This window comes from Squalius cephalus (assembly GCF_949319135.1).
Source record: "Squalius cephalus genome assembly, chromosome: 9".
Lineage (NCBI taxonomy): Eukaryota > Metazoa > Chordata > Actinopteri > Cypriniformes > Leuciscidae > Squalius > Squalius cephalus.
The window spans coordinates 14,791,909-14,815,794 of NC_137130.1; the positions used below are offsets into that span (position 1 = coordinate 14,791,909).

General features: G+C 38.7%; 1 long non-coding RNA gene across 3 annotated transcripts in view; it reads right to left on the minus strand.

Annotated features, from left to right (window-relative positions):
• Positions 1 to 733: 733 nt before the first annotated feature.
• The window catches only part of LOC307164324, a 61,423-nt gene continuing 38,270 nt past the window's right edge, over positions 734 to 23,886 (minus strand). For all 3 annotated transcript variants that reach the window (XR_013822256.1, XR_013822257.1, XR_013822258.1), the window contains one exon: positions 734 to 1,614. This is a non-coding gene — a long non-coding RNA (uncharacterized lncRNA). The remainder of the gene's footprint in view (positions 1,615 to 23,886) is intronic.

The following is a 23,886-nucleotide window of genomic DNA, read 5'->3' on the forward strand; positions in this document are numbered from 1 at the left end:
ATCATGAAATTAATTTGATTAAAATTTTAGAATTGATTGACAAGTTTAGAATTGATTAATTATGCTTATATCCCCTTGATATCTCATGAAAGGGTACATCACTGCACATTTGAAGATACTGTTTACATTCTATTGTGTGAGAAACATTTGTGCTGGCATTTTTAATTTGAAAAGTTATGGGTGTTTTTTTTTTTTTTTTTTTTGGCTTTGTGTTGTAATTCTCATCTCAGTTTTTGTCAGTGCCCTTATGTTTGTGGTGCATCAGACAACAACCAGATGGTAGAGCCTTCTGTATTGAAAGGTAGTGCTTAATTAGAGCTTCACAACTGTAATGGTCCCATTCAAAACAGACAGAGGCGGAAATTAATCTGAAGGAAAAAAGCTTAAGTATTCATGACCCATGAATAAACACCCTCAACTTTGAACAGGGTCAGTGCATGAATATTCAGTCTATATTATGCTAAGTGTTGCGGGTAATGTTTATAATGATTTAGGAAAATATTAAAATGTTTAAAATGCCTACCATAAACAGCATCAATTTCACCTCATTTGATAAATGAATCTAACAAAGTTTGTTCTCTAATGATATAAATGTATCTAATGAAACAGGTTTTTTTTTGTTTTTTTTATTTATTGTGAATATTTAATAAAAAAATAAAGTATTACAAAGATTGTAATTCTTGAATATCATCTTTAACTACATGCCATTAAGCATGATCACATTCCACGCTTGGCTTAGACAGACATGTTCTCCTGCTTAACACTAATCAAGTATTCCTCATTATATCCCAGTGGCTTCATGTGACACAATGCCCAGTCACTCCACACTTCTGTGCCAAATTAGTTCCACCTAGTTGGCTACCAATGACCTATTCAATGTAAATGGAATGGGTGGAGAAAACAGACCCTGCTACAGGTTCAAAACTGTATGTTTAGGGACACAAATACAATAAAAGTGTGTTATAATGTAACAAATGAGAGTAGAAAAACTGGATATTCTTGATACTGGTAGAAAAATATCAGCATATAAAGACTTTTCCCAGAATTTTGAATGAACTACTGACCTGTTAAGCATTACAGTATTTATGTATTAGCATTACATCTATTTTATGTTGGCAAACTGTAAATGTTATCACCAGATAAGTTTATCACTGGTGCTTTAAAATGAAGTGGTGATACCACCAAAGGAGACCAATGTTAGTAGAAAAGATGTCAAATATGTAATGAGTTCCTGGTCAGAAGAGGACTGAAAACAAACATCAGGGGGTCAATGGATGGTCAGTAATTCATCAAAACATTGTCATGTGAATGTTTAATGCATGTGACTTGCAGTAGTTTTTTTTGACATATGATTCGCTGCGTAAAATCTTAATTTCAAATGCTTAAATCTTTGGGGAAAATGATTTAGTTACTACAAAACTGACAGCCACAGAATGTTCTGGCAACTCCGATCAATCTGTCAGAAACCGAAGAGCTGTGAAGAGCTTTTTTTCCCCGTTTACATGCATGTGCATTTGTGTGAATTCGTGGGTGCGTACAGTGTTGACGGGCATTCAAGCAGACGCCAGGTTCCACTGGCTGGACACATCCACGCCTCCCCCGTCAAACGTCCACCTGCAGAGATGTGAAGACAAGACTGTTAGCACGGAGACAGACACAAACCAGCTCTCAAGTTCATCTCCCTGTTACCATGCGGCAGCCATTTTAAACAGATGGTACCCAAACAGCCTGTCATGTTTACTGCTGCCGCCATAAAAGACAAGAGTCCAACAACACGGTCCTGCAGAGGCCCCAAGGGAGCAGCCAGGGCCCCGCAAACAGCTGCCTGGGGGAGCGAAGGGGCCTCAGCCCAGGCTGTACCCCCTCCTTCACAGGCCCTCAAAACTCTTTTACCTATGCGGACATGCTACATTTACTACAATTAAACAAGCACGCCATTTGAATACTTGGTGACACCTCGCAACCTGCTCAACGGGGCCTGCATATAATCGTGTCCCCATGGAGCCAAGAAGAAATTGTCCGTGTCACTATTAATGAAGGAATTTGCATTGTGATCTTAATTAAGGGTGGAATAATGAAGCTGACTTCTGAATTAGTTAATCGGCAAAAACTTGTACTAATACGTTTGCGTGGCCTACAGTATAGGAATGGCCCTGCGGATGATATATATATTCCACCAGAGGTTGGCGGAGGTTACGTCAACTGAAGGTGGCACAGTGCTAATAAGGCAGGTGCCGCTGGGCTTTGCTTCTCTTCATCGAGTGAGCAAGATGGTGGCCTGACCCCCGTGCAGCCTCCTGGCACTCACCGACTGTCTTTCCCCGACATATCAAATAAGTTCTTGGGCACAGTGGTCCAGGTGTTCCACTTCACTACTTTCTCAAAGAACAGGTTCAGTCAATTCAGGCTCTGCAGCCTCCTAGATGTACAGGACTCTTACAGTGAGCGCCAGCATGTTTTCACACTGCAAACAACCCAAAAGGCCATCAAAGTGCTCATGGTGCTTCAAGAGTCTCAAGTGCCCAACTAATTATTTATAGGCCCTAAAATGGACGGAGCAGAGAATTATTACACAAAAGGTTGCGAAGTAGACCAACACACCATATAGTGACATCCAAATAAGCAAATGAGTCTTAAAGACAGTACTAGGAGGAGGAGGAGGAGGAGAAACAGAATGATCAAGTTTGAGGAGGCACTCTTGGGATTCCCAGAAACATCTTGAGCAACTGACAGACAGAGTAGCAGGAAAATGAAACATGCATTTTGGCATCTCTGTTTCTTCTTGGTGGATTGAGAACATGTTTTTAATTTGTCTAAGGCTTTAGGTAGGTGTTACAAAAAATGGCTGAAAACAAAACAATTTTAAATGTGTCAGTAGTTGTGGCTACCTGTGAGACAGCCTAATTCAATCTGAACTGTAATCCCACTCACTGTACCAACAAATTAGGCATAATTAAAGTTGCTTACATGAGATTCAGATTTCTCTTGCACATTTGTCAATGGCTAATCTCCTTGCCTTATGCTGTGTGTTGATTCAGGGCTTGTGCTGGTTAGAAGGAGCAGCTATATATTCCCCACACAAGTAAACACACAGTGAGTTATATATTAAATATTTGCTGTCTTGTTCAAAACCCTTGAAAATCCTAAAAACAAAATATTATAATTCCAATATTTAGATATTGTACATGTAAATGGACCACATAAACTAGTCAAAATGTGAAAAGTGTATTTTAAGAGTTTTTCCAAAATGTTCACATGTTCAAATCGCACATTATCGATGAAGAAAATCGCCCTGTACAAACAAGCTCTGTGTCTCACTCATTACTCCATTCCAAGGAAAGCCAGAAAGTTATTACCAATTACTTGCATGCTGGCCAGTGACACTGAACTTGCCAGAGGTCCCAAAGGCCAGATCTAATGCAGAAGTTAAAACGGAGGATAAATGTCTCAAAATCAAGCTTGCAAGAGCTTTCAGCTAAAGAGACCTCAGTCTGACGGCAGCATTATTTACAGATGAGGACAGAAGAACCAGGGGGAGATGAGTTCCATGCCAAGCCAGTTGTGTAAACACAAGCTCCCGCTTGGACAAAGAGGAACTCTGACTTCAAAACAACAGTAAAACTGTGAACCTTACAAAACCTTTGGGGACTGGACCGTTTGAAGTCTTGGCAATTCTGGGTACGGGTAAGTGGAGTATGAATTCTATTGCTACAAACCATCATCAGGCCCATATGATTCCCTGATTAAGACCATGTGTCAGAAGGCTGTTGGATTATTGTTCCTGCTGAGTGTCTAGTGGAGCAGTGATTGGTCCAAAGCTAGGGGCACACGTGTCAAAACAAGATGAGGATTGGACTCTTTGGTCCAGCATGTTCAAATATCTTAAAGGAAGCATCAGGGGTCAACTGCTTCGGGATCCAAACACATAAAAGAATTCTATTTCTAATCGACTAACAATTCAAGTCAATGTAATGACTTCTATTCACTTCAGTTCCATTTAGAGTGTAAACCGTTTAAACTTATACAAAATATAATTTTCAACAGCCATTACAGTCTTTAGTGTCACATGATCCTTCAGAAATCATTCTAATATGTTGATTTGACACAGATTTCAAGATTCTTTAATAAATAGAAAGTTTAAAGGAGCAGCTTTTATTTTCTTTCTTTTTTTTACCAGTAATACTTTTTTTTTTTTGTCCAAAAGTTTTTTTGTTTTTATTTGTAAAAAATGTTGTTCTTTTGAACTTTCTATTTATTAAAGAATACCCCTTGGACCCCTTTTTACTAAAAGGACAAAAAAAAAAAAAAAAAAAAACATTTCTTTTTTTATAGACATGTTGAGAGAATATTTGTCATCATCAGCGACAGCGTATAACACCACTGGACCCTTTAAATTATTCTACTTGGGCTGCTTTGATGCAACATGACAACAAAGCAAGGGTTTTACATTAAAGGTCAGGCCTTACAGACCATCCATCCAAATACACTACAACAGATCAGTGCTCATTACCAATCCATAAAATAAAGAAGTGTGTTTTCATGAAACTATTCCTGTCTACCACACAAAGGTTACAAAGGTTAGACAATCCAAACAAAAATCTAAGTTTAAAAGCCAAAAACATATCTGCTTTACAATGAAAACTACATACACCACTGGAAATGGAGAGATGGGTTATGTCAGGACCTTTGAGAAGAGAGGAGGCCAGGCCTGGTGGGCAGTGAAAGGGCAGAGGATTCCACGAATACATATGCGATTTTCTTTTAACATGTTAAAATTGTATTGGCAGTAATCAAGGCAGATTCAGGGAGAGAGGGGTCACGGAGCTGAAGTGATTGGAAGAGGTAGGATGAGGTAGATCAAAGGGCTTGGTGCGGGGGCTTCTCGGGGGGGATTAGACCCCCTCCCCGTTTGCATTTTCCTGCTGTTTTGCAAGCAACCCTGCACACGCCGCCTTGCCGAGATCAACCTTGGCTTGTTATGACAACGGGAACAACAAACAGAATAGCAGAATACAGCTAAATCCACCAGATACCACTCCACCGTGACTTTGTAATGAACTTTTGTTCAGATGGCAGGTGATGGATGTCCTATTGGCCAGGTACCCTGAGCCCCGCTGCACCCCAGACAGGTGCAGCTCAGAATATTGACGAGCCAATAAAACATGAGCAGCACAGGATGTGGCAGCCTTTCTGGTTCCTTTCTCTTCACTTTGTAAATGCAAACTGGACGTTTGACAGCTGAAACCTTTGGGAAATCACAGATATTCATTCTCTATCAAACAGAAATCAAAGGGAAGAGTCTACAGCATCCATACCTTGAAGAATCACAAGCCGTTGTCACTGTAGAAATATTTAGTACTCTGGTTATAAACATGCAACTTTTTACCTACTGAAAAATGTCTTATTTGAAAACCAAAAACACAAAAGACTATTTGTAACATTTGGAAAGACAGTGACAATGTTAAAATCTCTTCAAATTCTGACTGCCTTGAGCTTCCTCCTCTTTGTAATGTATATCAAGCAAGCAAACGCATGTAGATCTTTAACTTTTATCAGAAAAAGCGACTTTTAATTGAGCTAAATGACTTCATAAGGCTTGCACAAAGCGCATTTGGTCAAGAGCGCTTGTAATTAAACATGTTTTAATGAGTTTTGTAATGAGATGTAAGACATGTAATACTATGTGTACATGTTCTGTATTTCCTCCAACGTGTATCCAACACAGCGCTCTTGTTTGATTAATTCTAATCCACTTAATTAGAAACCATAAGATTTCCCTGAAGGATTTAATTCACAAGGCTGCATTCGCTGATATTAAGCCGTAGGTTTATCACCATGTTGCCTAGTACAACACCGAGTGCACCAAGAGCAATATAACGCTAAGGACATAATGTCAAAATTCCTATGTCCCCCAGCCAAATTTCGATAATTTCTCACAACGTGACACTTTTACACCATTACACAATTCCGCCAAGAAAGTGCATGCTGGGATCACTGGTGCACAGTTGTATAAAAACAAGACAAGGGGATGAAACACTCTCAGAATGAAATGTTTCAACACCAAACACCATAAAACCAGTGAGTGTGTGATGTGGGTCCAAAAAGATTTTACTGCTCTGTGGGGTGAGGCATAAAACCTTGTGTATCCCACCCCCACACTGATGTTAGTGTCAAAGCAGAGAAACATGGGCATCTGTGCCAGCACAGAGGTGAATAGGCATCTCTTGGACACAGCTTTCATGTTAATTCTAATTTTATGCCAATAAATTGGTGAAAACACCACCAGTGAATTCCATCTTTACAAGTTGTTTAGATTTAATTTCTTAGGTCCTGAAGTTTCATGACAGACTAGCCAGTAAGTAGCCTTGTATCTGTTTGTGTATCTGCCAGTTAGATCATCTTAATTGTCGCAGTTACACAACCCCTCCAAAATGTAATAAACGACATTAAAATGGACCCATTTCACATTTTTCGGGGGTTTTTAGAATCGGAAGTTGTCATTGTTGGGTAAACTTCTATTATTTGCAATGATGATTATTTTGGAAAAGCATCATCATAGTCTGTGATAAGGTTCCATTTATATGACTGGCATTCACAGATAAAATGACTGTTTGCAGACAGATTTCCATAGCTAACAAACAGGCTTTTCGCGTTCTGCATGCATTGATCGGAGTCCATGGCTTAGGTTTACTGATAGGGATGCACACAGATTAAAATTATGGCTGATACAGATAAGCCAATATTAAACCTGTACTATTTTTTTTATTATTATACAATTATTAATATATATATATATATATATATATATATATATATATATATATATATATATATATATATATATATATTGTTTATTTATTTATTTTATTTTTTTTGTGAGAAAAAAAAATAGAAAATCAAATATTAGAAACTTTGACTGAAAAAACAAACACCAGCTGATGATGGTATGTGTTTGGGCCTCGTTTACACTGTCAGTGAAATGTGACCCAATTCCAATTTTTTGCTCATTTGCAATTTTTTGACACAGATCGGATGTTCTATATCCGTGTAAACAGGAGAAAAACGCATGCATTTGGATATTTTGAGATCGGTTTCAGGCCTCATTCATATGTGGAAATAAATCAGATATAAATCAGATATGTGCCAATGTGACTCATGTAAACAGTCAGATCGGATTTTCTGAGGCAACGTCTCCGCGGTTTAATGACGAGAGAAACCGCAACGCGCATCTGGGACGGATGGCCCGACGAAACGTTGTGTCGTCGTAGGAGAGTAATGTGGACAAACGTTGACACAACATATCAAAGGTTGGCTTGCTCATCCTAAAATTTAGGACCCACTGCTCCTCGTTAAAGACAATTTTTAAATACAATATGCTCCCACCAGTCCTGAGATCTCTCTCACACACAATAACTGAAGCATATGCGCAGGCTGCAATGATGGCACTTTTCGTCCTCCTCCGCCTCAAAATCATGGTGATGTTTGTCGAACTTCGCATATATTGCAGAGCTAGCATCAAGCATATTTCGCGTTCGTCCATCTGTGCAAGAGAAGTTAACCCTTTAAGCATGCGCGATGTTTCAGATAGTTGCCTATGGTAAGTTTTAACACATGAATCGGATATGGGTCACAATTGAAAGAACGTGTAAACGGACGGTCAAAAAAAATAAAAAAAAAAATAAAAAAAAAATCGGATAAAGGTAACAAATCAGAATTGGGCATCAAGACCTGCAGTGTAAACAATGAACCTCCTCTGATGCGTCTAGAGATGCATGTGGAGAAATCCAGCACAGTATCACTGAAGACTAGAGATATATAGCTTGTATAACAGTCTACATTCTATTGTGATTGCAAATACTAAATATGCACAAACTATTGAAGTACAGATTGTATCAATCTGAGATATTTTAAAGACATTGGGCCCTATCTTACACCCGGCGCAATGCAGCGCCAAGCGCAATGCAAGTGTTTTTTGCTAGTTTCAGTCCGACGCAGTTATCATTTTCACGTCCTGCTAGTTGTTATAGTTGAATAGTTGTTTAAATAGCAAATGCATTTGCGCCCATTTATGCACCCATGGGCGTGCTGGTCTGAAAACGAGGTGTGTTCTGGTGCATTGTTGGCACATTGTTATTTTGAGGCAACAGAAATAGAGTGCGCCATTGACCAACTGAAACCTGGTCTAAAATCAATGGTGCAGTATTTATTTATTGTTATTTAAAGAGTGCGTTAGTAATGTGCGCCAGGCGGGTCCACAACGCGCGTACACTCTGCTTATTAAACACACAGGGATGCACAACAGCACACAAACATACCAAATGTTTAAAATAAAAGGATTATAATGTAAAATATTATTATTATTATTGTGTACATAAAGATATGGTGGAATCCGGCTTGTCCTGTAGATGGTCTGCTTGCGCACTTTTACCTTGCGCACGAGCAGTTCCGTTTGCACTCTGGAGGCGGCTTCGGTCTTTCCATTATCAAATTCCGTCATGTAAATAGCGAATCTGCCATGGCGCAAGCGCAACTGGCATTTGAAGGGAATGGGAGATGAGACTCTGATTGGTTTAACGAACGTAAATCACAAAACACACCCATTACTCATTAAGAGAATAGTGACAATCCTTTTAGATTGCACTGGGCGCACTGACCATTTTTCCCATTGTTAAACTAGCAAAAGTGGATTCGGACACGCCCAAAGTGAACTTGCGCCGTGCGCTTTAAACCATGCGCTTAGATTGTTAAAATAGGGCCCATTGTGCTACAGTATGTTTTGCGTATCACAAGAGTGTGTTAAAAAAACAAAAATCCCTGTTTGGAATTAAATTACATTGAACAACACTGGCATAATACTTTTTACTATAAATTAAATCAACAGAAGGTTAGCGTAAATCACTTAATTGCTTAAAGCAACACTAAGGAACTTTTCCTCTTCAGTCGCCCTACAGGTTGGAAGCGGAATTGTCCATTACCGCTGTCATAATTTCGCAGCCCACAGCCTACTGTCGCACGCACGCTCGCTGTTTATCTAGCACCGGCTTTGGAATGAACAATGTTCACAGACAAGGTAGAGTATGTTGCATGATTTCATGAGAGTATGATGTATTAGAAACGAAGAAAAACTAAATAATGACTATTGTAACGTTTGGCGTAAAGCAAGTCAAATTGGTAGTTTTCTTATGTCTCATTCGAACTACAGAAATGCAACCCGGTTTGGCAAACTTGCATAGTGTGGTTATAGCAGATATAGGGCTGCAAAGTGAATCCAGAAGTGCCTTTCACCCTGTTACGACTTGATGAACCACTGATACGATTTTGGAAACATTATTTTAAGGTAAAAAATTGTTCCTTAGTGTTGCTTTAATATTATAACATGAATAGAACTATCAAATATTGAAAACAATTGATTTATGTTCTCTGAACCACTAGGCCCATCATTTTCTATTTTAGTGAAGAATTTTAATTTCAGTGCATCACTCAATTGAATGGCTGTTGAATCTAGGAAGCAGGGAATAAACAACAATGAACTTGTCTGATATATAGAATGATCTAGAATAGTTGGAGGCAGGAGGGTAGCAGGGGGTTGTCTGTATAGGATCTGAAGGTTGATGTGAAGTGCAGTCAGACCCCTGTCCACCAGGATGGCTTGCTATTCCCACAACCTCCCCGTCCTCCTGCTGAGACATGGCGACTGGGTGAAACAATACTTCCATTATCCACTGTCCCTCCCCAGCATCCAAAGAGTAACGTGTACTGAGTCTCAGTCGATTAAACCCAACACTTTCTCATTTATCACTCACCCTTAAATATAGGCTGGAGTGTGGAGCACACACAACAAAAGAGGTGCTGAGTCGGACAAAGGTACGTCCTCGGCGCAGTCACATCAGACTGCCGTTTGCCTTAAATATCCTTGAAATTTGCTTATCTTCTGATGCAGATGTACAGATGCTTGTCCTTAATTCTGAAATATTGCTTGGGTTTATTAAAAAAACACAAACATGATCCATTACAGCTCCCTTTGCTACCCTCGTGCACCCACATACGTAAAGCAAACGCATTAGGAACCGACAGCCATTTGTTTGCATCCACTTTACAAGCTTCTGGGAGGTTCCACTTGGTATCAGGTTCCGTCAAAATTTGTAATAACTTAATGTGACCTAAACTAGGTCACAGGCAAATTTGGAGTTAGCTCAAAGATGCAAAGCAAACAAGAAAGAAACATGAAAACAACAGCAAATGAAAACTATTTTAATTTATATTGGAGTACTTTGAAGTCTACTTGAACTATGGAAATCCTCAAACAACTATAACAGAATGTTTGTCATGAGTATGTCTTGTCTCATCAGTCAAAGCAACACAAATACTGGTTCATTTAACATATGGTGTGTCTTTGATGTCAATGACTACAATTATGGACTCTAAAAGGCCCAAATTTGGTCAAACATTTATGTTTGAAACACAGTCAGTTAAAAGTAATTATTTCAAACCAGCTATCATCCCGATTTTTAATATTTGTCACCAATGTTCCTTTAATGTTCCACCAACATTCATTCGACAATACTGCATTAAATGCACTTGGAAGTGAGGCGCTTTGAGTTCAGTGAGCTCCTCGTCCACCGTGAGGGTTTTCTCTAATGCTTAGCTGGCTACTGGCCTACAACGGTGATTGTAGGCTGGCCTGATTCCAGTTCCTGTACCCTGCCCAGGAGAAAAAGACACGACACTGCATCCTCCTCTTCCTCTGCCCGGCTTCTTCCAGACACAATGCTGGCGCCCTGACAACATCCATTTGATCAAGACAACTCTGTCACTCAGCAACCACCACACTACAAATGAATGGCAATATGTTTTAATATTTTATACATTTGTGGCAGTAGATCTGTTCTGTTTCTCATCAAACAAGAACACCTGATTTGAAGACTGAAAAGCAGAATACTAGAGAAACAAAACATTTAAAATCAATTACACAACTGCATTACCAGGCACAGACATTCCATTCAGAATACAATACCTTGGCTTCACTCTCACTTACCATCCGTTCCTCTGCTCTGTTTAGTTAATAAAAAGCTCTGACTGTTATTTTTAAACCTTTTGCTTACTGAAAATAGACTAGACTAAAACCCTTTCCAGATTGTCTGTGTTGGCACTTGCCCAGCCTATTGTGAGGGGCAGATTGTGACACCAGCCGCTAAGCGCCGCATCCCCAGTCTGCTTAGTGTGCAATCAGCTAGATGAGCGCTTTAAGACGAGCAGCCACTGAGAAACACCACAGCTCTGTCTTCCCGAGATGACCTGTGTGGTGCCTCTGTGAAAATACTGTCTTTGGCAGTCTGCCAGGGGATTCAGGCAAAAGCAACCTCGCAGACGACCACGGGTCATTATCATTTGAGGTGTGCCGTTTAAACAGCGCAAACATGCATCGAGGTGATGCAGCTAACGCCCGTGTGGGATGCTGGGAATTCAGAGCGTGGCACAAGCACCGTATTTGGCTGTGATTTGACTGACTGGAACATTCCTGCATTAGTGTCTGTGACATCCTGATTCCATAACCGTAGTTACAGTACAAAGCAACAGTCTCCTCCCATCTGTAAATGAGAGTCCTGTAAAACATTTTGAATGTAGTTTGCACAGTACATAATGTGTAATGTTTGCTAAGGCAAACATCCCTTATCTATTGCACTTATACACACACACACGCACGTTTACATACTGTAGCTGTCTAAATGGGGACATTACATAGACGTAATGTTTTTATACTGTACAAACTGTATATTTTATCCCCTTACACTAACCCTACCCCTAAACCTACCCATCACAGAAAGCTTTCTGCATTTTTACATTTTTCTTTATACCAGATTTACAAATGAGGATGTCCCTAAAGGGAGGTTTTTGGAGATTTTGTCTTCTGGGTACAAATTTGTCCCCAAAATATAGTTAAGTAGGCACACACACACACACCAATAAAGCCTACAGGAAATAAATGATGATCCACTATTAAACCATTATGAGGCTGGTAGTAGAGACATAAGCCATGAGAACCTCTACTCAGCTATAAGTCTGACCCAGTTGCATTAAACACACCATTTTTAACATTTATTGGCCTATAGAGGGAAAACTAAAAGAGACATATTGACTTAAAACATTGTTAATAGTCAAAGTGTCATTAAGGGATCCTTCTTTATAACTCACACAGCAGGGCGTCTGAAAATGATCTGGAGTGATGTACTGTGCTTTGTGGCCACAGCAGTGATTTTCTGCATACAAATCCACAATGAAGGACACAACGCAAAGGATAAGAGAGTGAGGGAGGGTGTGAGAGGGTGTAAAGAGAGAAAAAAGCTTCAGAAAGTTGGGCCATTCATGTGAACAGAGTTCAGAGAATTTGTAGGCAGAGTGAAAAAGATATTTTATGCAGGCACATAGCTGTATTCAGTGGGGGTAGGCCGAAACGGCTACATGGAGACTACAAAGCGTGGCTCCCATGGCTCATGAATAAGTCGAGGAAATGATCAGAAAAAAGGAGGAAAAAATTGAGAGATGTTTAGACAGATGGGCACTTAAAGCAACTAGGAAGTGGCAAAAAAAAAAAAACCCTCTAATGCAACTTCAAATTCACCTAATAATTGATCTTTATTCTCTCTTTCTATCCACCAAGAAAGGTTAGATCAAATCTGATGTGTTATGAGAGCCTGTCAAAGAAACATCAAAGGACATAGCTGCTTGGAGCCCCCTAGATTAAATTAAATTGCTATCAAGAGAATCGGTTAAAGAGAGAAAGAGAGGGAGTCGTGGAATCAAATAAAGGACTTTCAAAAAAGACTGGGGCACAAAAAGAAAATAAATAGCAAGGGGAATTTGTCGTCTCTTTTGGACCAAAAAAAAAAAAATTGCAGCATATATTTGAGTGAAGCATGTTCCGCAGTATTTTTAGAAATATGATTTGATGAGATTCTGGCAAAAAAAAAAAAAAATTCCTCAAGGCCTTTAATGTAATATCAAATGTTGCCTTACTGGGGACAAGATGATATTATGAATTTAGAGAACATGATTTATTAATGCCAAGCTCTGTATCAAATGCGCGAGTAATTACTCAGGGAAAAAAAATCCAGGATATTAAATAGTAAGATTAAATCCAATAAGTGATTTCATTTGCCTTTACCAAGCATCACATACAGCGACCTATTTTTAAATGTTGTGGTAAAAAAATGCATTTCAGATCAAAGTTGAGAAGTCGCTACTGTCTTTAGACTGAGGAGTATGGTGCTGGCTGCTCTACCAAACCTCATTCATCACATTCGCCATATCACAGTCTCTCTGTAGTGATCATAATCCATTTCCACAGCTAGCGTCCCCTACGGCCAGGCTTCTCTCCACAGGACCAACAAACAGAGGTTAGGGGAAGCCAACCTTCTGCTTAACTGTTTTTCACACTATAAACCAATGCTTTGGTTCACGCCCTCACCCCTGTGCCAGTCATATGCTCACACGTGAGCTAGTAAAAGCACTAATAGAATAAAAATCCACCAAATATCTATAGAATGAATTGGGTTTAGGTGGAGAATTTACCAGTGTTGCGCCATTGACCCCTTTTAAATCCACCCACGGCCCCTCCACAGCCCGTCGTGACCCAAAGGCGTTCTGCTTGGCTAGTTGAGGGCGAAGAACTGCGACTCCTGAGAAAATTAGTTTGTTGCAAATCAAATTAGTAAGATCTTGTGTTCCTCACCACAGAGAAATGAAAACAAAATTGGGTAGACAGACCTCGACTTCTAATCAAATTCGTCAGCAGATGCAGCCCACCATAGCTGAATCTACTCTTCCAAAGGAAGCATCACTTAAAATAACCTGAATAAAGACGACTGAAATACTAGTTACTAAACCAACAGCCATTGTTATTCTTCATTACAATAATAAAGTACCTGTAATACTGTATAGAGAGAGTGTAATTTAGCAATGATTGATTTACGGGGGGCTTTGTGATGACATTTAGTGCCTTCATTACTTATTCTATAACAATCAGGTGTGCAGCTTGCTTAAAACTTGTGAAATATAAAAGAAAGTTGCACTGTGCAGAAAAAACTCAGTACAGTGATTACATAAAGCTGTATGCAATTTTCTCTGAACTGTTGTGTTCATGTGACCACCAATTGCCATTTCTCATTTATAGAATTATCTGTAGCTGTTAGGTACTGCTTGAAATCACAGCACCACAACAAAGAACTGCACTGCAAGATAAACATGCTCCCGTTTGACCTTTAGGGGGGTGTGTGATTGTGCCAGCATCACCATTAACGTAAACACCTGTGTTACAGGCAGGGGTTGGCAGCACCAGCTCAATAGATCAACATTGATTTCCACTTAAGCTCAATACAGCTACTGTGCACCTCTGTCTCAGTACTGGCAATATTTATTCAGGGGCCAACAGGGGACATCCTATTGTGGTGCAGGCAGAAGAACAAAGGAAGCCACAATGGCTAAGAATCATCCCACCTGTTGACACCAAGCTTGTTCCCCAGCTTATTCATCCAGACTCCTCAGGGGAGCTTTGTCTGGCTACTTTTTGTCCATCCTTGGTCTCCCCGATCTTTTTTTCTTGATCTGACTTCAAGCACTTCAAGGTAGAGAAATACTCTCAATTGTCATGTCATATTCATTCAAGTGGATTCAGAATGGATGAACAACCAGGAAGGATGGAAATTGATTCACTGGTTGGATTTGAACGAAATTAAAATACTTTATAGAAGACTCAATATAAGATGGTGACACAAATTTATCTAGAATTTATGACATAACTGAATTAAAAACTGATCAAACAATGTTCTTATACACACACACACACACACACACACACACACACACACACACACACACACACACACACACACACACACACACACACACACACACACACACACACATATATATATATATATATATATATATATATATACACACATACATACATACATATATATTTTTTTATAAATGTATAATCTTATAAGAGGTTAAGGTTAATTTTATAATATAAATAAAATCTATGTCAAATAATGCCCATTTATATTTTGTTTTAAACCACTAGTATTTTAAACACTGGGGTCAGTGTGATTTTTGCTTTGTTTGTAAAATAAATTAATACTATTTATTCAGAAAGGATGCAATAAAGTGCATTTAAAAATATTTAGAACTTTAAAATAAATGCTGTTCTTTTGAACTTTGTATTCAAAGAATCATGGGAAAAAACATTTGTGTCTACAAAAATATTAAACAGCACAAACATATTCAACATTGATATTGATAAAATGTGTTTCTTGAGAATCGAATCAACATTTTAGAATGATTTAGACACTTGAAGACTGGAGTAATGGCTGCTGAAAATTCTGTTTTGCCATCACAGGAATAAATTAAATTTTAAAAGATATTTAAAAAGTAATATTTTGAAGTATTATTCATTTAAATAACATATTTTACTTTTTTTTTTTTTTGATCAAATAAATGCAACCTTGGTTAGCATAAGAGACAAAAAAACAAAAACAAACAAACACACATTAGAAATTTTTACCAACACCAAACTTTTGAACAGTAGTGCAGTGTAACCTTGAAATTCAAGACATCATGGATTCTATTGTGTAGAGTCAGAACAAGTGTGGCCCAGTATCTGTGACCAGCAGCCTTTTCTGCAGGGTGATGGATGTATCAGGACTTAGAGGAGACCAGAATCTCTCCAGGTGGGAAATGGTAACCTGGTGACCTTTGTAAAGGAATTTCTCGAGCAAAGGTCAAGCGGCAGGAGTGAGGTAGCATGACATGTGTCTGGGCTTAACACACTACAGATTAATGCATGCCTCCTCTGTCCCAAAATGAATTTACCAGCCCAGACACCACAGGGAGCACCATACCACAGGAGGGCACTCTGAAAATGTAATCAATAGCAAAACAAAGATCAGAACTGGAGATATTTGCAGCGAGAGTCCTCCCTATTTTTCTGCTCATCGTGAATCCTAAATAAGTAGATTCACAGCCATGACAACTGCTGAGACAGTGGGGGTAGGATGCTGTTATCCAGGTAGCCAATAGAAACGCATCTTGGTCACAGCCCCAGCCAATTGAAATGGACACGACAATGGAGAGGCAACTTAATGGCCTAAAATCTCAAATTACCATGCGGTGCTGATCAATTTATTCAGTCAGAACTAAAGGGATAGAGTCAAATAACTGCAAAAAAGCATAAGAAATGGAAAATGGTCACTCCACAGGCATTTGGCCAATAACTTTTTTTTTTTTTCCCAAAAGAAACATCAAACATTCCATGCACCTCTAAACATGCATACATAGTTAAGGCTGAGGCAAAACTGGGTTGCAAACAATGGCATTACGCTGTGAAAAAAAATGATCATGAATTGCAGCATTAGCTATTTTAAATGAAAAACTGAGAAAGCAGCCAAAAACATTGAGGTACATCACAATAATAACCCAAATATAACTTCAATAACTTCAAATGAATATCTCCAATTCTGGGACTTCATTAACAGCGTGTAACCAATAGCCAGAAGCAAGGGTCATCATTTGACCATCTACTCATGGATAAAATAACCAAACATGGATTCCAAAATCAATTCTTCACTTAAACATGTAATGTTAACAAAAATGGATGGGAAAATGTGATAAATACAATAAATTATTTGTAAGGATGCCAGATCTATTCAGAAGATGTTCTATATTCAGATGTCTTGAGGTTTTATCAGATTGTCCAAATTTTCTATAGTGGTGCTTTCCTTCCATGTTGCAAGGATGTGGCTGATTGCTCTGCTAAACCAATAACAGTCATGTATACAATGGCATCTGTGAGCTGTTACGATATAGCCACTCGCAGACCTCCTGGTAGGCACTTCAAAGATGTGCCACTTAAATCTATTAACATACAGAAACAAAATCAGACAACACAAAGAACGCCCCACCACCCACCCCAACAAACACACGCCCAAACACACGGTAAACTCCATATCCCTTGATATGTCTGAACCGCACATCAAAGAAAACATCCAAAGCACTGTGAAAACATACAGGAACAAGCACTGAATAAAACAGCACATCATATAGAGTCTGCTATCCTTTGTCCTTGGCATAATACCAGCCTTAAATCACCTTCTGTCCATTTGAACATCATTACAAACATCAGACGTCAGGAAGAAGAAAAACACTCATCGTCTGAGAGATTAACGACACAATTAGATCTGGAATTTTGTAATGATTAAGGCAACAAACCGTTTAGTCAATGTTATGCCTGATCCACTTAGTGAACGAGACCGAATCAGAGGAAGATAAAGAGGGATGGAGATGAGAAGCATAGAAAATCTTATTGTTATCAAGATGGGAATTATGATTCATCCTAACTTTTTCAGTAGGGCTCTATGAAATTTCTCAACTCTATTTATTTTTTTCCTAAACTCTGTTTATTTTCTGCAAAATTTGTTTTCCATATACATTTTTCTGGATTCTATTTTAACGGCTTAATTTAATTTGAAATATAAAGGATTTCTAATCAATTGAATTCAAAGATCTTTAACAAATAAAAAAATGTCAAAAAATAAATTGTCTGTTTCAATTTTTCTGGATTCTGTTTTATGATTTTACAAAAATGTATTATCAACTGTGGTAATTTAAAGAATGAATACAACTCCAACAATTTAATTAATCATTTAAAATCAAATGAATTTTTTATATTTATCTGCTTTCATCTTTCTGCAAACAAAGTACTGCACAACAGAGGCTTACTATTCAAATTAAAACATGGAAGATTTATGATATTCCTTAAAATGTTTTAATAAACTGGATTATTATTACATTGAAAATTCTACTGTACAATAGTAATATATTTAAAATATCATATCAACATTTTAGAATGATTTAGACACTTGAAGACTGGAGTAATGGCTGCTGAAAATTCAGTTTTGCCAAAACAGGAATAAATTACATTTTAAAAGATATTTAAAAATATCATAATCTATGTGTATCTAAAACAGTTTGGAGTGTCCTCGTATAATAAGATGGCAGATGCTGAAAACACAAGAGTCACACGTGCTTGAGTATGACAAAACTACACAGCTGACACAAAGAAATGAAGAGCATGTGGACTTCATGTTTAAATTTGATTTTGTGGACTCTAGTCCACATGGATACAAATTCACTCATTCTGTAATCTGACTACACTAGTTGTGATGTATATTTTTGTCACTAAAAAGAAGTTCATAAGAGTCATTCGTTTGGGAATCGGACCACACTGATTGTGCTATATGGTTTTTTTTACTCACTAAAAAGAACTGGATCATAGGAGTAATTTATTCAGGAATCAGACAACATTAGTTGGCAGAAGAATGCAAGAATGCAAGAAGCTTTAACAGAACTGAACGTCATTTAGTTCTGGTATTTTTCCCAGTTCCAAAGCCCATCAAGGTGTTGATCTGATAGGGATATCAGAGAATGGAAGAAGGCATGGAATTAATATTATCAAGTGAAGCAGCTGCAGAATAACCTGAGACTAAAGGATAAATACAAATCTCTGTCATGAAACTCTAGATGGTGCAGGCTAATGGGTTCTTAACTCAACCTGCTTGCATTCACATTATTCTCCAAATCAATCAGCTGTGCCCTTTAGACTCTATAGGGCACAGCTGACTGGTTCCTGCTGTATCAGTAGCCAATAAGCTTGCATGCTCAACTTTCAAATACTTGGTCTGCATTTGCTGTAGCAGTGCAGCAAGTTTTCAGAAACCCTCCACCTTCCCCAGCTCCACCTGTATAGATCTGCTGGGGATAATTCATGTACACAATATTGTACAGCAGCAGCATGTCTTAGCAGCAGCGTGTCGTGTATGTATTGGCTGAAGGGGGTGGATTGGAATCCACTGCTGCTTCAATGTATATGTAATGAGTGATTATAATCAAGGTATTAATCAATATTTTTCCTTCTAAATATCAAATGAGTTGAATGACTTCTCTGGAGATTTAACTTTGTTATAGAAGTTACCAGTGTGGTCACTGAAATGTTCTTTTCATGTATTCTTTAATGTCAGTATTTGATATCTGAATGCAGCTTGCTTATTTAGCCCGGCTTCCAGAAATGAAATAGGGACATGTTTTGTGTTTGAGAAAGGTCTTCAACGTGTTAAAACATATAGGGGTCATTGAAGTCTATAGTTTAAGCCACGGACCATTTCTCAGTTAAAGCCTGTATTTTCCATTAAGACTAAAGTGTCCTATCCTGAGAGAAAGAACTTATTATCTTGATGTTTTGAGACGAGACTCCTGTTTATAGTTAGAGCCTGGCCAAATCCAACCATGGAAAAGATGTGTGTCGGTGTGTGTGTTAGTCTTCTTGCTTACAGGTTAAGGAACCACTGGCATTGTTGGAGATTGACTGAGTTGTTGTTCGAGACATGCTGGCACCCAGCAACCCAAATCTGCAACCTGGAAGGTCATGATGACGTGCCTAACTTCAGGGTCTGAGTGTCAGCTGCATAATCTATGGAGATATGCTTCAGTCTATCTGTATATGTGTGGAAAATTACTATGTTTATCAATTTCTTGGCCAATGAGAATCATTCAACCTGTAAGCAATGACGTAGCTTAGACCTTGGAAATGGTATAACTGCTCTGATCTTTGTAACTGTAAGCGGGGCGGCCTACAAACTCCTGTGTGAGTCTTGAAGCTGACTTTTGCTGATGAAACTGCAAACTATCTTCAGTAAAACTTTTCTTCAATTTTTTTATAATTCTGACTCCGGGTCTTCTTTCAAACATCTGGTCCTTGGGTCCTAAACTGTTAACCCCTAACATGGCAGTAGCAAGTCCCGTACTTGCTCTGCAGCAGCAATAACCAACAGCAGATTAGCAGATCTATTCCACCAAGACCAAATATATCAACATTGTCATACCCATTCCCATGCCAAACACTCAGAGAGTTGTCATGACACAACAATAATACTGATGAAGTTGATGTGCTTTCAGAGGCATTGTTTGAAAAAACCCTTGAACAAAAGGTTTTACAAATGCACACTAATTAAGAGTTCACTAATTAAGAGAATTAAAATTAGCAGCGGCTGGATCCAGTGCCAAACAGTCAACTTTATCAGCAAAAGAGAAGAAACACCTATAATTTGTTTCCAGAGAGAAAAATGTACAGTTCAATCCTTCATGAATAAAGTTGGTCCTAGCATCGGTACCATGCCCTACTTGACAGGTCAAATGACACCTAACACTTCCGTAAACATAACATAACAGGCTGCCTCTTCAATTTGATGCTACCTGCACACAAGCACAGAGGGCAACTGGAGATTTAAAAAAAGAGGCAAGGAAAAGGAAGGAGAGAAAGGTACATGTCCCATCATCTATTTTTATGCTTCTTTTAATTTACATTTCCCTGCCCAGCTGATAAAAGCGGACAGGGAACACAAGGACGCTGACACCTGGATATCTGGCGGGCGGCAGAGGTCAGCTTTTAACCTGTCAAAAGCGCAGTACTTATTAGAATAAATCTCCAGACTCACCAAAGGGCAGCACTGGCCCCTGGTTCTTGCTGACCCAGGGTGGGGCAGAGGGCCTATGCTCTATTGTGCAGATATGAACTGAATGTCCATAATGAAAAGCATGTTCAATAAGGGAGGAAAAAAAAGGGAGAGGGCTGGAAAGATGTAAGGGTAACAAACATAAAGCCAAGGTAACAGGGATCATCACTTCTTTTAGACACCTTTCTGTGGTTTCTGTAGCTTAAAAAAATTTAATTAAATTTAAAAAAAAAAAAATTGTTATAAACACTAAATTTCAGGGCAAATGTCAGTGGGATACAAAACAAAAAATGACATTGCCCAGTTGAGGTCAGGGCACCATTTTCAATTAGGAAAGTACATCAAAGGAAAAACAAACTCACCCAAACCCTATAAAATTGTGATATGGATACTGGAAAATATCCTGAATACTCATCCAACTTTGGATCGTTTTAGGTTTATTTTGTGTTTTATACATCCTAATAGCTAGTTTGATTTGCATTGAGAGATGATCTTATGGAAAGTACTCCATGCCAATCTCTAGGTATGGTGATGGCTATGTGATGATATGGGGCTATTTTAATTCCAAAGGCCAAGGGAACTTAATCAGGATGCATAGTATCCTGGATCCATGAAGTAACTATAGCCTTTAAAAATAAAAATCTGCCTGCCTCTATGGGAATTTAACATAGGGGTGTCCAAAATTATGCACCCTGTATTTTAAGGAAGAACATTTATTTATTTACGACGATACATTATTCATTCACAAAGAAAATTGGTGTCCTTAAAGGTTGGATTTTTCCTCATTTTTTAAATGAAGGCATTAAGTTCAATTTCCAAAAGATGATTTTTTATTCCTCTTTTTAGTCAACTTTAGCATGGGTGTCTAAACTTATGCATAGCACTGTATATATATATATATATATATGGAAAAAATATATTTGGAGAAAAACATTTATTTCATAATGTGATTCAATTCTTTTACTTCAATGAAAGGTTAGATTTTTGGCAATTTTTTGAACAAAAGGATAAACAATGCAGATTTATTTTTTACCGCCATTTTTGATCATATTTACCAGGGGTATGATTAATTCTGAGCACGACTTTTGGCTATTGGTTACACATTGTTAATGAAGTCCCAGATTTGGAGATATTCATTTGAAGTTAATGAAGTTATATTTTGGGTTAAAGTTTTTGGCTGCTTTCTCAGTTTAACACACACACCCAAAGTAAAATGGCAGAGAATGGAGAGACAACTCTCTACTAAATGTAGATCATTGCCCTGAAAATACTGATGACCTCTGACCCCACCAAAGAGGATGAAAGCAAGAGATTGTCATAAACGATAGAATGGAAAAATCAGCCAGCCCGCAAAGACAAACACCACACAGGAAGAGCTGGAGGCAATCGCTCGGCACTGAATCAACACAGCGTCAGTGCCCTCCCGAGAGAAACCGCATTACCGCCACACCTGAGGATCGCTCTCTGAATCGCCTATAACACAGCCAGAGGGAAATGACGCCTGTGCCAGGCTGCGTGTCTGAGCTGACCCTAGAACAGATCCAAAGCTTTAATTGTGCTGCTTCTGCTCTGGGTGTGGGGAAGAATGAGGTCAGATCCGATGGATTAGACTAGATCATAAATGGGGAAAAGTTAAACAAAATGGTGGCATAGGTTGAACAATGCAGCCATCATCAATCACTTCGAGAAGTTTCCTGCAGGAAGCACACTCACTCTGCTTCCCTACACGCTGGTGCGGCCGTAGGGTCTGGTCAACCAGGTGACCCCCAGCGGCCCTTTGCTATGACATCAGAGGCCCCTGATGCTTTGCTGGCAGGCACTGAGAGGAAGCCCCTGGAGGTGGCATTTGCCACAGGGCCCTGGAGTGCAGCCCATCCTACTCAACAGGAAGCAGAAGCATATCAAATAGTAACAGGGTACTTTGCACAGAAGTGCATGAAAATAAAACTCAAAACTCTAAAGGCCGGACACACCAAACTGACGCCAAAGAACTAGCGCTGATGAAAGACGGCCGTGTTGTCGCCTGCGTCGGGGGAAAAAAGCTGCACTTGAACACACCGAGAGAACTACAGCCGACTGTCAGCTAGAATGCGCGTTCTGCACCTGCTTGTAAATGAGACAACTGTCGATTTCTGAAGATATATTCATCTTTATTCGTCATTCAAAAAGGGAAACCGACGCTGCAGATACACAAACCATAAACAAAGCAGTGCGTGCTTAGCGGTTTGAATATCAATCCTGCTAAACACTTTCTTTATTCCACTCCGCTCATGTTAATATTGAAATATTCACCAAGGAATACTCAGGTAAGATGACGTAACATTAGAACAGCCTTCTATCTGTACCGTTTTGACTTCTTGTTCGCTGTTTTGCTATTATTCTTGTGCACTGACTCGTTCACTATGCTGAAGAGCCAATCAGAGTTCTCTCTCTCACCGACGGCCCGACGCCGATTCAACATGTCGAATCGGCCGAAAGAAAGCAGACGAGGACCAATTTCAGCCGACTGTGCGGAACCGTGCGGAACACACTGAGAAAACTTAGTTGGTCAACGCACAAAAACTGGTGTGTCCCGGGCTTAACACCCAATGCAGAGACTGTGAATCATGCCTTGAGACCTGCATGTTTAGATCCAGCGATACAGAGAAGACTTCCACATCATGAGTGTCTGGCCGTTGATTTAGTAGGAAGTCTCCAGCTTTAATGAGCGGGTTTTTCGATCATTTTGAAGCCATGGACCCCAAAATAGAATGATCTTCTGCCTAAAATATAAAGGCAGCCATAAGTTTTAGGTATACTACCAATCAAAAGTTTGGGGTTGGTAAGATTTTTTTAATGTTTTAGAAAGAAGTCTCTTATACTCACCAAGGCTGCATTTATTTGATCAAAAATAAAAACAGCAATATTGTGAAATATTATTGCAATTAAAAATAGCCGTTTACTATTTGAATATATTAAAAAATATATAATTTATTTCTGTGATGGCAAAGCTGAATTTTAAGCACTTTGTGTCACATGATCCTTCAGGAATCATTCTAATATGCTGATTTGGTGCTCAAGAAAAGTATATATTTTTATTATCATCAAGGTTGACAGCGGTTGTGCTGCTTTATATATTTTTTTTATAAATACTTTTTTTTACTACCCATACTTTTTTTTTTTCAGGATTCTGAAATGCATTTATTTAAATTATAAATCTTTTATAACATTATTAATGCCTTTTCTGATCAATGTCACACTTCTGATCAATGTAATGCATCCTTGCTGAATAAAATATTAATAGTTTTATTTAAAACAAAACAAAAACACTTACTGACCCTAA